This window comes from Eucalyptus grandis, chromosome 1 (genome assembly GCF_016545825.1).
Source record: "Eucalyptus grandis isolate ANBG69807.140 chromosome 1, ASM1654582v1, whole genome shotgun sequence".
Taxonomy (NCBI): Eukaryota; Viridiplantae; Streptophyta; class Magnoliopsida; order Myrtales; family Myrtaceae; genus Eucalyptus; species Eucalyptus grandis.
The window spans coordinates 12639127-12649063 of record NC_052612.1 but is presented as its reverse complement, the minus strand read 5'-3'; the positions used below and the strand labels follow the sequence as shown (position 1 = coordinate 12649063).

General features: G+C 44.8%; 1 long non-coding RNA gene across 1 annotated transcript; it reads right to left on the bottom strand.

Annotated features, from left to right (window-relative positions):
• Window positions 1-775: 775 nt before the first annotated feature.
• LOC120288989 lies at window positions 776-9654 on the bottom strand. The gene is made up of 2 exons (XR_005546924.1): window positions 9614-9654; window positions 776-976 (listed from the first exon to the last, which is right to left on the bottom strand). It is a non-coding gene; the product is annotated as an uncharacterized LOC120288989 (long non-coding RNA).
• Window positions 9655-9937: the final 283 nt, after the last annotated feature.

Here is a 9937-nt window from a genome sequence, read left to right as displayed (position 1 = left end):
CTGAGGGTAAGTCGATTTTTTCAGCAAAGAAGTCTGCAAACCACTTATCCATTCGGGTTACTAAGGTTGTTTTGTTGTAGAGGTTGAGGCGCGGATCAAGCCATATATGTCGGGTTCTTTTGCAGAGGAAAAAGAGATGCTCTGTAGTTTCAGGGTGCCGAGAACAGAGTGGGCACAATGAATCAGGTAATTCTCTCTCGCTGGTAGAGTTCTCCTCTCCCGAACCCATGGGAGCTTTTACCCCCAAAACCTAAATCATTGTTCCATTCTGTAGCTTCGTGGAATCCATACCATTCGAAAGCAGCAAATCACTGCCCAAAATCATGGGTATACAGAACACAAACCCTAAAACCATCCCAGAAACACAACCCCCCTTTCTGTTTCATAGGAAATCGAGCGTGGAGTAGCACCATCTGACATCTTGCGGAACCCATGGGAGCTTTTACCCCCAAAACCTAAATCATTGTTCCATCCCGTAGCTTCGTGGAATCCATACCATTCGAAGGAGCAAATCAATGCCCAAAATCATGGGTATACAGAACCCAAACCCTAAAACCATCCCAGAAACGCAACCCCCTTTTTGTTTCACAGGAAATCGAGCATGGAGTAGCACCATCTGTGTCACGCCCCGAACCCTGAGTGCGCGCACATCCCACTGCGGTCGATCAAAAATGCGACATCCCAGGATATGTCGCCGACCCATTCATTCCTTTACGCATGCGGAAGCGAAACAAATCCCCTCACAACATTTAACTTGGGATAGAAAAGCAGGCAATCAATCACAATACCAAACACCCATTTACAAACACAAAGGGTTTAAATACAACACTGGACTTTCTACAAAATAGACCAGCTCGACGAAATGGGAACTATCCTACAACCGACTAGCAGGACACGCTCTCCAACCCTTATGACTTCACCTCTGCAACTCCTCAAGGCCAACCAAAGCTATCTGGCCACTCCGTCCATCGGGGACCTGAAATTTTAATCCCACAACCGGGATGAGACGATGTCTCAGCAAGTTCAACCCCCTAAACCCCTATTAGAAAGAAAATACGCCCAAGGGTGGCCTAGCCACATCACACGAAGACTTACCTCGCCTTAGCCTTCATCTCGAGTTAGCACAATTTATATAATCCAACCACGTACAATTATGATAACCAAACAACCATGTCACCATCACATTATCCAGACAATTCAACCACTTGGATCGTCACAGCGATCAATCAACTCGGCCGATTACATGTCATTCTAGCAAATCAATCATTGCTCTCAACTACGGCCCTACTCGGCAAATTTGAATCAGTGGCATCACGGCCCCACTCGGCGCGACCTTTAATAGGTGGCAATTCACGGCCCCATTGGGCGCGACCTCTAATAGGTGGCATATCACGGTCTCATCGGGCACGACCTCTAATAGGTGGTTTATCACGGCCTCACTGGGCACGACCTCTCATAGGTGGTATTTCACGGCCTCATCGGGCACGACCTCTTGTAGGTGGTATTTCACGGCCTCATCGGGCACGACCCTTCCTAGGTGGTTAATCACGGCCTCATCGGACACGACCTTTCCTAGGTGGTATTTCACGGCCTCACTGGGCACAACCTCTAATAGGTGGTCAATCACATCCAATCTCCCATCAATTTCTACACTTAGGATTTCATAAAGAATCCCTATAAATCGCAATCACACTCAATTCATCACAACCAATCATCAATATCAAATTCTAAATACACAGCAACGATCAGCACGAAAGTATGGGAGAATAAGGTTCCAGAATAATTTTCGGAATTTATTAAATAATTAAATTTATTCCGAAATTAATTAAATAATAATATTCATACTTTTCATGATCCAAGCTCAATTTATAAAATCCAATCATCAATTTCAAAATCTGAATGTACCATAGCGACCGCACGAAATTCGAGCAACCGGGGCCAAAAATAATTTTTCTGATTTTTTTTTAAATAATAATATTTTAATAATTTCGGATTATAATATAATATAATATTTTCCAGAATTTCGAAGCACTTAAATAATTCAAAACTAAAAATCATTTTGTGTCACATCAAGGCTTAACTTTAAATAAACTCTCTTAGCATTTAATTAAACATACTTTAGATTAAACAAACATCTTAATCTAAATCATAATTAAATCAACTAAATTAACCACCTAAGCTTAATCAACTTAAGCTAAGCACACCTAAAGCATAATTAACCCTCTAAGCGAGGTTTAGTGAGCTAAACTCACCGGATTAGCGAGCCGAGTAGACCAAAATGACGGGGATGACGCGAGGATCGACTTTCCTCAAAGCGGGCCGAGCATCCGGGCTCGGGAAGGCGGCCAAAACGTGCCAAACACCTGCTGCCATACCCATTTTTCCAGATTCTGCTTGCTTCTGGTTGGGGGCGAAGGAGGGCGGATCCGGGGCCGGCTTAGGTCGAAAACGGGCGGAGGAGCTGCGGCGGTGCTGCACGGCCAACGGCGGGCCTCACGGCGGCGGGGACGAGCTCCGGCAGCTCTGGGGAACGCACGAACCGAGGCCGAGACGCACTGGGCGTCGGCCAAGCGCGGGCGAGCGGGCAACGGCGGAGCGCGAGACGGTGAGCGGCGACGGGCGGAGGCGTGCGATCTGCCCGACGGTGCGCCAAGCGTCCATCCCATATCTGGGATCTCGGCAAAGAAACGAAGATGGAGAGAAGGCTTCGACGGTGAGCGGACGCACGGCTGCGCGCGCGCGCGGCGGCGACAACGACGGCACCGGCGGCGAGTGACGAGCGGCGAAGGAGGCGGACAGCGAGGGACTGCTTCGGCTTCTTCCTCTGAAATTTTCTGGTCTTTCGCACAAAAGAAGATGGAGGAGAAACCAACGGAAGGGAGAAGGAGACAAGAGGGAGGAGAGAGAAGGAGGGGGGGGCCCTTTTTATTTTCTTTTTCTCTTTCTTTAATCCCACACATTGGCCCACCATGACATCATCAAGTGATGTCATACCCCACTATCCCCAAACCTCTCACAACCTTTTCCAATGGTTGCAATTCCATTTTCCGCCGAGGTCCAATTCTTGTACACTAATTTCTCCAATTCCATTCAATTCTCTTCCAATTGAGTCCAATTGAAGTTCATAAAATTAATCCAATGTCACCACACTTCAATTCACATCTTCACTTGTCCATAGAACCAACTTAAGTCCCAAAAGTACGACCAAAAGCGGGCCTACTAATTTCTCGAGCCAAATTAGCCATTCTCGATTATTTTGCTAAAAACTCAGCTTACATGAAAAATCTTCCAAAGATTAGTCAATATTCCTAAAATGATTTGTGACACACCCAGACTTCCAATTTCTGAATTTGATCTCAATTTCACGGTTAATTTCACTTTGGCACGATATTAGTGCGGTCCAACCTACCGGGTAGCCTTTAGAAATTTTCCTGCATTTGACATGTGGTTGATCATCTCAAGCCACAATGTACATCTTTGAAACATTGGCGACTTTCGGTTGTCGGGGCAATCTCAAGGTTTCAAATACGAACACAGGGTACCCAATCGATAGAAAAGTCGGTCTAGTGCCGATCGACAAGAATTGTGCGATCCGGTGGAATCACCCACACCTGATCACATGCCTCTGTCGAGTCGTCCTATCTCCGATCCCTAATCGATCTTTAATTGTGCCGTAATGACCCTTGCAGATTAGCTCGGTCGAAAGGTCGTTTCCTGATCAAATTCTCGAGTTTGATGCATAATAAACTCTTAACAGCTTCACCCGATAGACTAGCTTTCACATGAGTGGCCGACTCAAGGAAAAGAACTATATGCGTGCCAACGAAATGCCCGTCTCAATTTATTGAAAAATAGACTTGGAAAATCGGGATGTCACAACTCTTCCCCTCTTATAAAAATTTCGTCCTCGAAATTTAAACCTTTACCACTTCTTAAAGAAAAAGGTGGGGGTACAGTCGTCTCATCTATTATTCTCTTTCTCAGGTTGCTCCTTCTGCACCAATACTGCAAGATCACTGCTATCTTGCCCAAACCACTTCGGATTCAAAATACTAAACGCTTGCCCACTTAAAATTCCAAAGGCCTTCAACACAAAATCTGCGAAGCTAAACTGGCGATTCTGAGCAGTCTCTAAACTGTCTCTGATAATTGCAACTGAATCACTGATTTCTGAACCAACTCTGAACCTGCGATTTTCTAATCTCTAATCTCATCTCAACCAATTGAAGTTCTGAACCCTCTGCTCTACACTGACTAAAAGGAAACTATTTAACTGATCTGCTGAAACTAGGAACCTCTGGTCAAGATCTGATATAACTCTGACCCTGATCTCGGCAACTGCAATCACTGACCACTGTACAGACCCTGGACTGTGATCTTTCTTTCCCTGGCTTCATCTCGGCAATCGAAATCCCGTACTCTCTACTATGCACTGCTTAAGAAAGAACCATCCGAAAGCTCTACCAACTTGGAACATCTGATCTAGATTCGAAATACAATTCATCCCCGACACTCCATGCAGATGATTTATATGATATACACACACTTCGGTGTACCCATTTTCTGACAAGACAGAATCTCCAATTTCTAAAATCGAATTTAGATTGGCGGTTAATTTCACTCCGACACGCTTTTAGTGTGACATAGGCTATTAGGTAGTTTTCAGAGCTTTTTAGGACAAATGACCCGTGGTCGATTTTCTTCGAGCCACGATGAACCCACTCGACACATTGGCGACTCTCGAGGGTCGTGAAAATCTCGATGATTCAAATACGGACACAGGGTACCAAAACGACAGTAAAATCAAATTAGTATAAGTCGACGAGAGTTTTCCAATTTAGTGGAGTCACCCACAATCGGTCATTCATCTTAGTCGAACCGACCTATCTCTGATCTTAATTCGTTAACTGTGCCGTATTGCTCTCTAAAGATGAGCACGGTCGAGAAGTCGATTCCTAGTCGAATTGTCAAGTCTATTTTCCTTAAGTCCTTAATAACTCACCCAACTAGTCTAGTTATCTCGTAAGTGGCCAACTCAGAGAAAAACACTGTAATCGCGTCGATGAAATGCCCAATTTAACCAATCGAAATCAGAGTCTGAAAATCAACCTCTCTCTCATCTGCATTCTCTTACAGAGTCTTTTGAATTTCTAAATCTGTCCACTGAAGCACTTTGGTTCTGATATGTACTCTCGGTTCAATTCTGAGGGCAATCATAAGATTCAAAAGGTGGCCTACCTTAGATTTGGATACCAAATTTTGAACTTTCTCAAATAAGATCTAATCCTTGAGTACCAACTGTGCAACTAAAAACTCTCGACTCAATGCATCTGCGACTTTGCTCACCTTTCCAGAGTGATACAAAATATCATGGTCATAATCCTTAATAAGTTCCATCCAACGACGACATCTCATATTCAACTCCTAAGGCCTCAACTGACAGGACGCATATGCAACAACTCTATCATGATGTATCAACACATAACCCAATCCCTTAAACGGCGCATCACGGTAGATCTCAAACTTTCAGGACCAGATGGAATGGTCAGCACAAGTGCGGTAGTCAGCTTCTGCTTAAGCTCTTGAAAACTACGCTCGCACTCATCTGTCCACACAAACTTTTCTTACTTCCTCAGTAGTCGAGTCAACTACAACGCTGACGCTGAAATCCCTTCCTCAAAACTTCTGTAATATCCTGCTAATCCCCAAAAACTTCTAATCTCTGTCACTGTCGTCAGTCTCGGCCAACTATTCACTGCTCCAATCTTAGATGGGGTCTACGGAGATTTCTTCGCCTGAAATCACGTGACCTAGGAGCGCAATACGAGTCATCCAAAACTCACATTTGTTAAACCTATCGTAAGATTCAAAAGTACTCAAAGTCTGAAGTATCATCCCCAAATGTCTCTCGTGCTCCTCAGCACTCTTTGAACACACCGGGATAACTTCACTGAGCACAATCACAACTGATTCAAGTACCCTCAAACATTCTGCTCATTAGACCCAACAAATAGCTAAGGTGTCTATTAAACCACACAACATTACAGTGAACTCATAACTACTGTATCGAGTGCGAGGTCTTAACTTTGGTATGTCTTTCTTCCTGATTCTCAACTGATGATACCCTGACCTCAAGTCGATCTTGAAGAATGTCGATGTACAACCACAACGAACCACATTTCTCCTTTATGAATAGAACTGATGCTCCCCAAGGTGATGCACTGGAAAGTATGAATCCCTTATCCAACACTTTCTGCATCGACACCTTCAGTTCTTTTAACTCGGGTAACACCATCTGGTAAGGAGCCTTAGGGACTGGCTTTGTTCCGGGTGCTAATTCAATCGCGAACTCCATTTCTCTTTCTGACTGCAAACTTGACAATTCTTCAGCAAATACCTTAGAAAACTTATGTACCACGGTTACGTTCTCCATATTTGGCTCCTCAATTGACGCATCCATTACAGTTGCCATGTAGATTCGATAACCAATAACCAGAACCAAGTCATCTTTGGTGACGAATAACAAGGATCGAAGTTCCCCTTCGGCTTTCAGTAATTCAAAACTTTCATACGCTAACTAAACAAACTGAATTATATCACTGCCACGATTCATAACAGCATAAAGCTCCTCGAGCCAAACCTTTTCATAAATGACTCCCAAGTCATACATAAGCAACCCATCAGGTACAACTATAGTCAAATACTCATCTTCCTATTACTTTATTACAACAACGGAAACTCCACAACCTTTCTCAAAATTCTGTTGCGCTATTTTGATAAAACACCTCAAAACATTCTTCCATTGATTAATGCATAGTCAATCCATTATTATTCCTTTCGCTATCCTAGTGGCGTTCTATCTGCAGTAACAGTGCTTACACTCTCCTGAACTTACACGGACAGTTCCTAACCTGACGGTCGTGCTGGCCACATTCAAATCATGTTCCCTTTTTTACTCTGACACTAGGCTGACTCATGCCTCCTTTCCACTGACTCGGCACACAATCAAGGAGTCATTTACCTCCTATTAAGGAATATCATGCACCCTTCTTTGCACTGGGGTCTATTCCAAGTACCCCGCTAAATGTCCCGAAGCATGTTTCCCCTGTTCTGTCTTATCAACAACGATGCAGAAACAGCTATAGTTCCATCCATCTATACGAGCCATCTTTGATCAAATGGCTTTACTGGCGACACCCGTAACAAGTCCTTTCCCTCTTACAGCATGGAACGAATCCATGTCTTTTCTTATAGACACGACACGCATCGATCGAGTTGAGCACTGACTTTCCAACTCTACTCTTCTGGTTGGGTGCAACAGGGCATCTTTCTTCTGACATCGGCCTTTCTCTCCAACCGATTTTCATCTCTGTCTAAACTGAACCTTGACTCAGATACAGAGACTTGATCCTCGATCACAACTCCATATTAGGCCTCAACAGGCGCGGCGAATAACTGCGGTGGTCACCATGCGCGGCGGTAGAAACAACGGCAACAGCAACGGCTCGGTCCTGAGCTCACTGACCCAACAAGCTTCCAAGGAACACTAGCGCCTGAACGATCCCATTAAACCTAGGATCGCTTAGTGCTGCTACACTCTCGCACTGAGCCTACGGCGGTACTCTCACACACACGCTGGACTAAGCCTGCGCTCTACCTCGGGTACCAACTCTTGTCAACATCCTACCCCGAGGTACAGGTCCTATCGACCTCTTCCAAGGAGTCCTCCACTCCTGGTCACTCATCTTACAGGTTCCTTATAGACACCTGTTTTCCGATTCCAACATCAGGTTGAAATTTGAGTGACCCCACAAACAAGCTACCAATCAGCTATCACTCACATGCATCAGCATATTAAAAGCCTTTCCTACTAACTATCCCATGACTCATCGCACCTTATTACTCCATACCCAAACCATGCTCTGATACCACTTAAACGGGGATGTCACGCCTCGAACCCCGAGCGCGCGCACATCCCACTGCGGTCGATCAAAATGCGACATCCCAGGATATGTCGCCGACCCATTCATTCCTTTACGCATGCGGAAGCGAAACAAATCCCCTGACAACATTTAACTTGGGATAGAAAAGCAGGCAATCAATCACAATACCAAACACCCATTTACAAACACAAAGGGTTTAAATACAACACTGGACTTTCTACAAAATAGACCAGCTCGACGAAATGGGAACTATCCTACAACCGACTAGCGGGACACGCTCTCAACCCTTATGACTTCACCTCTCGCAACTCCTCAAGGCCAACCAAAGCTATCTCGGCCACTCCGTCCATCGGGGACCTGAAATTTTAATCCCACAACCGGGATGAGACGATGTCTCAAAAGTTCAACCCCTAAACCCCTATTAGAAAGAAAATACGCCCGGGTGGCCTAGCCACATCACACAGAAGACTTACCTCGCCTCAGCCTTCATCTGCAGGTTAGCACAATTTATATAATCCAACCACGTACAATTATGATAACCAAACAACCATGTCACCATCACATTATCCAGACAATTCAACCACTTGGATCGTCACAGCGATCAATCGACTCGGCCGATTACATGTCATTCTAGCAAATCAATCATTGCTCTCAACTACGGCCCTACTCGGCAAATTTGAATCAGTGGCATCACGGCCCCACTCGGCGCGACCTTTAATAGGTGGCAATTCACGGCCCCATTGGGCGCGACCTCTAATAGGTGGCATATCACGGCCTCATCGGGCACGACCTCTAATAGGTGGTTTATCACGGCCTCACTGGGCACGACCTCTCATAGGTGGTTTATCACGGCCTCACTGGGCACGACCTCTCATAGGTGGTATTTCACGGCCTCATCGGGCACGACCTCTTGTAGGTGGTATTTCACGGCCTCATCGGGCACGACCCTTCCTAGGTGGTTAATCACGGCCTCATCGGGCACGACCTTTCCTAGGTGGTATTTCACGGCCTCACTGGGCACGACCTCTAATAGGTGGTCAATCACATCCAATCTCCCATCAATTTCTACACTTAGGATTTCATAAAGAATCCCTATAAATCGCAATCACACTCAATTCATCACAACCAATCATCAATATCAAATTCTAAATACACAAAGAACGATCGGCACGAAAGTATGGGAGAATAAGGTTCCGAAATAATTTTCGAATTTATTAAATAATTAAATTTATTCCAAAATTAATTAAATAATAATATTCATACTTTTCATGATCCACGCTCAATTTATAAAATCCAATCATCAATTTCAAAATCCGAATGTACCATAGCGACCGGCACGAAATTCTAAGCAACCGGGGCCAAAAATAATTTTTCTGATTTTTTTAAATAATAATATTTTAATAATTTCGGATTATAATATAATATAATATTTTCCAGAATTTCGAAGCACTTAAATAATTCAAAACTAAAAATCATTTTGTGTCACATCAAGGCTTAACTTTAAATAAACTCTCTTAGCATTTAATTAAACATACTTTAGATTAAACAAACATCTTAATCTAAATCATAATTAAATCAACTAAATTAACCACTTAAGCTTAATCAACTTAAGCTAAGCACACCTAAAGCATAATTAACCCTTTAAGCGAGGTTTAGTGAGCTAAACTCACCGGATTAGCGAGCCGAGCGGACCAAAACGACGGGGACGACGCGAGGATCGACTTTCCTCAAAGCGGGCCGAGCATCCGGGCTCGGGAAGGCGGCCAAAACGTGCCAAACACCCGCTGCCATACCCATTTTTCTAGATTCTCGCTTCTTTGGGTTGGGGGCGAAGGAGGGCGGATCCGGGGCCGGCTTAGGTCGAAAAACGGGCGGAGGAGCGTGGCCGTCTTTGCACGGCCAACGGCGGGCCTCACGGCGGCGGGGACGAGCTCCGGCAGCTCTGGAACGCACGAACCGAGGCTGAGACGTGCCTGGGCGTCGCCCAAGCGCGG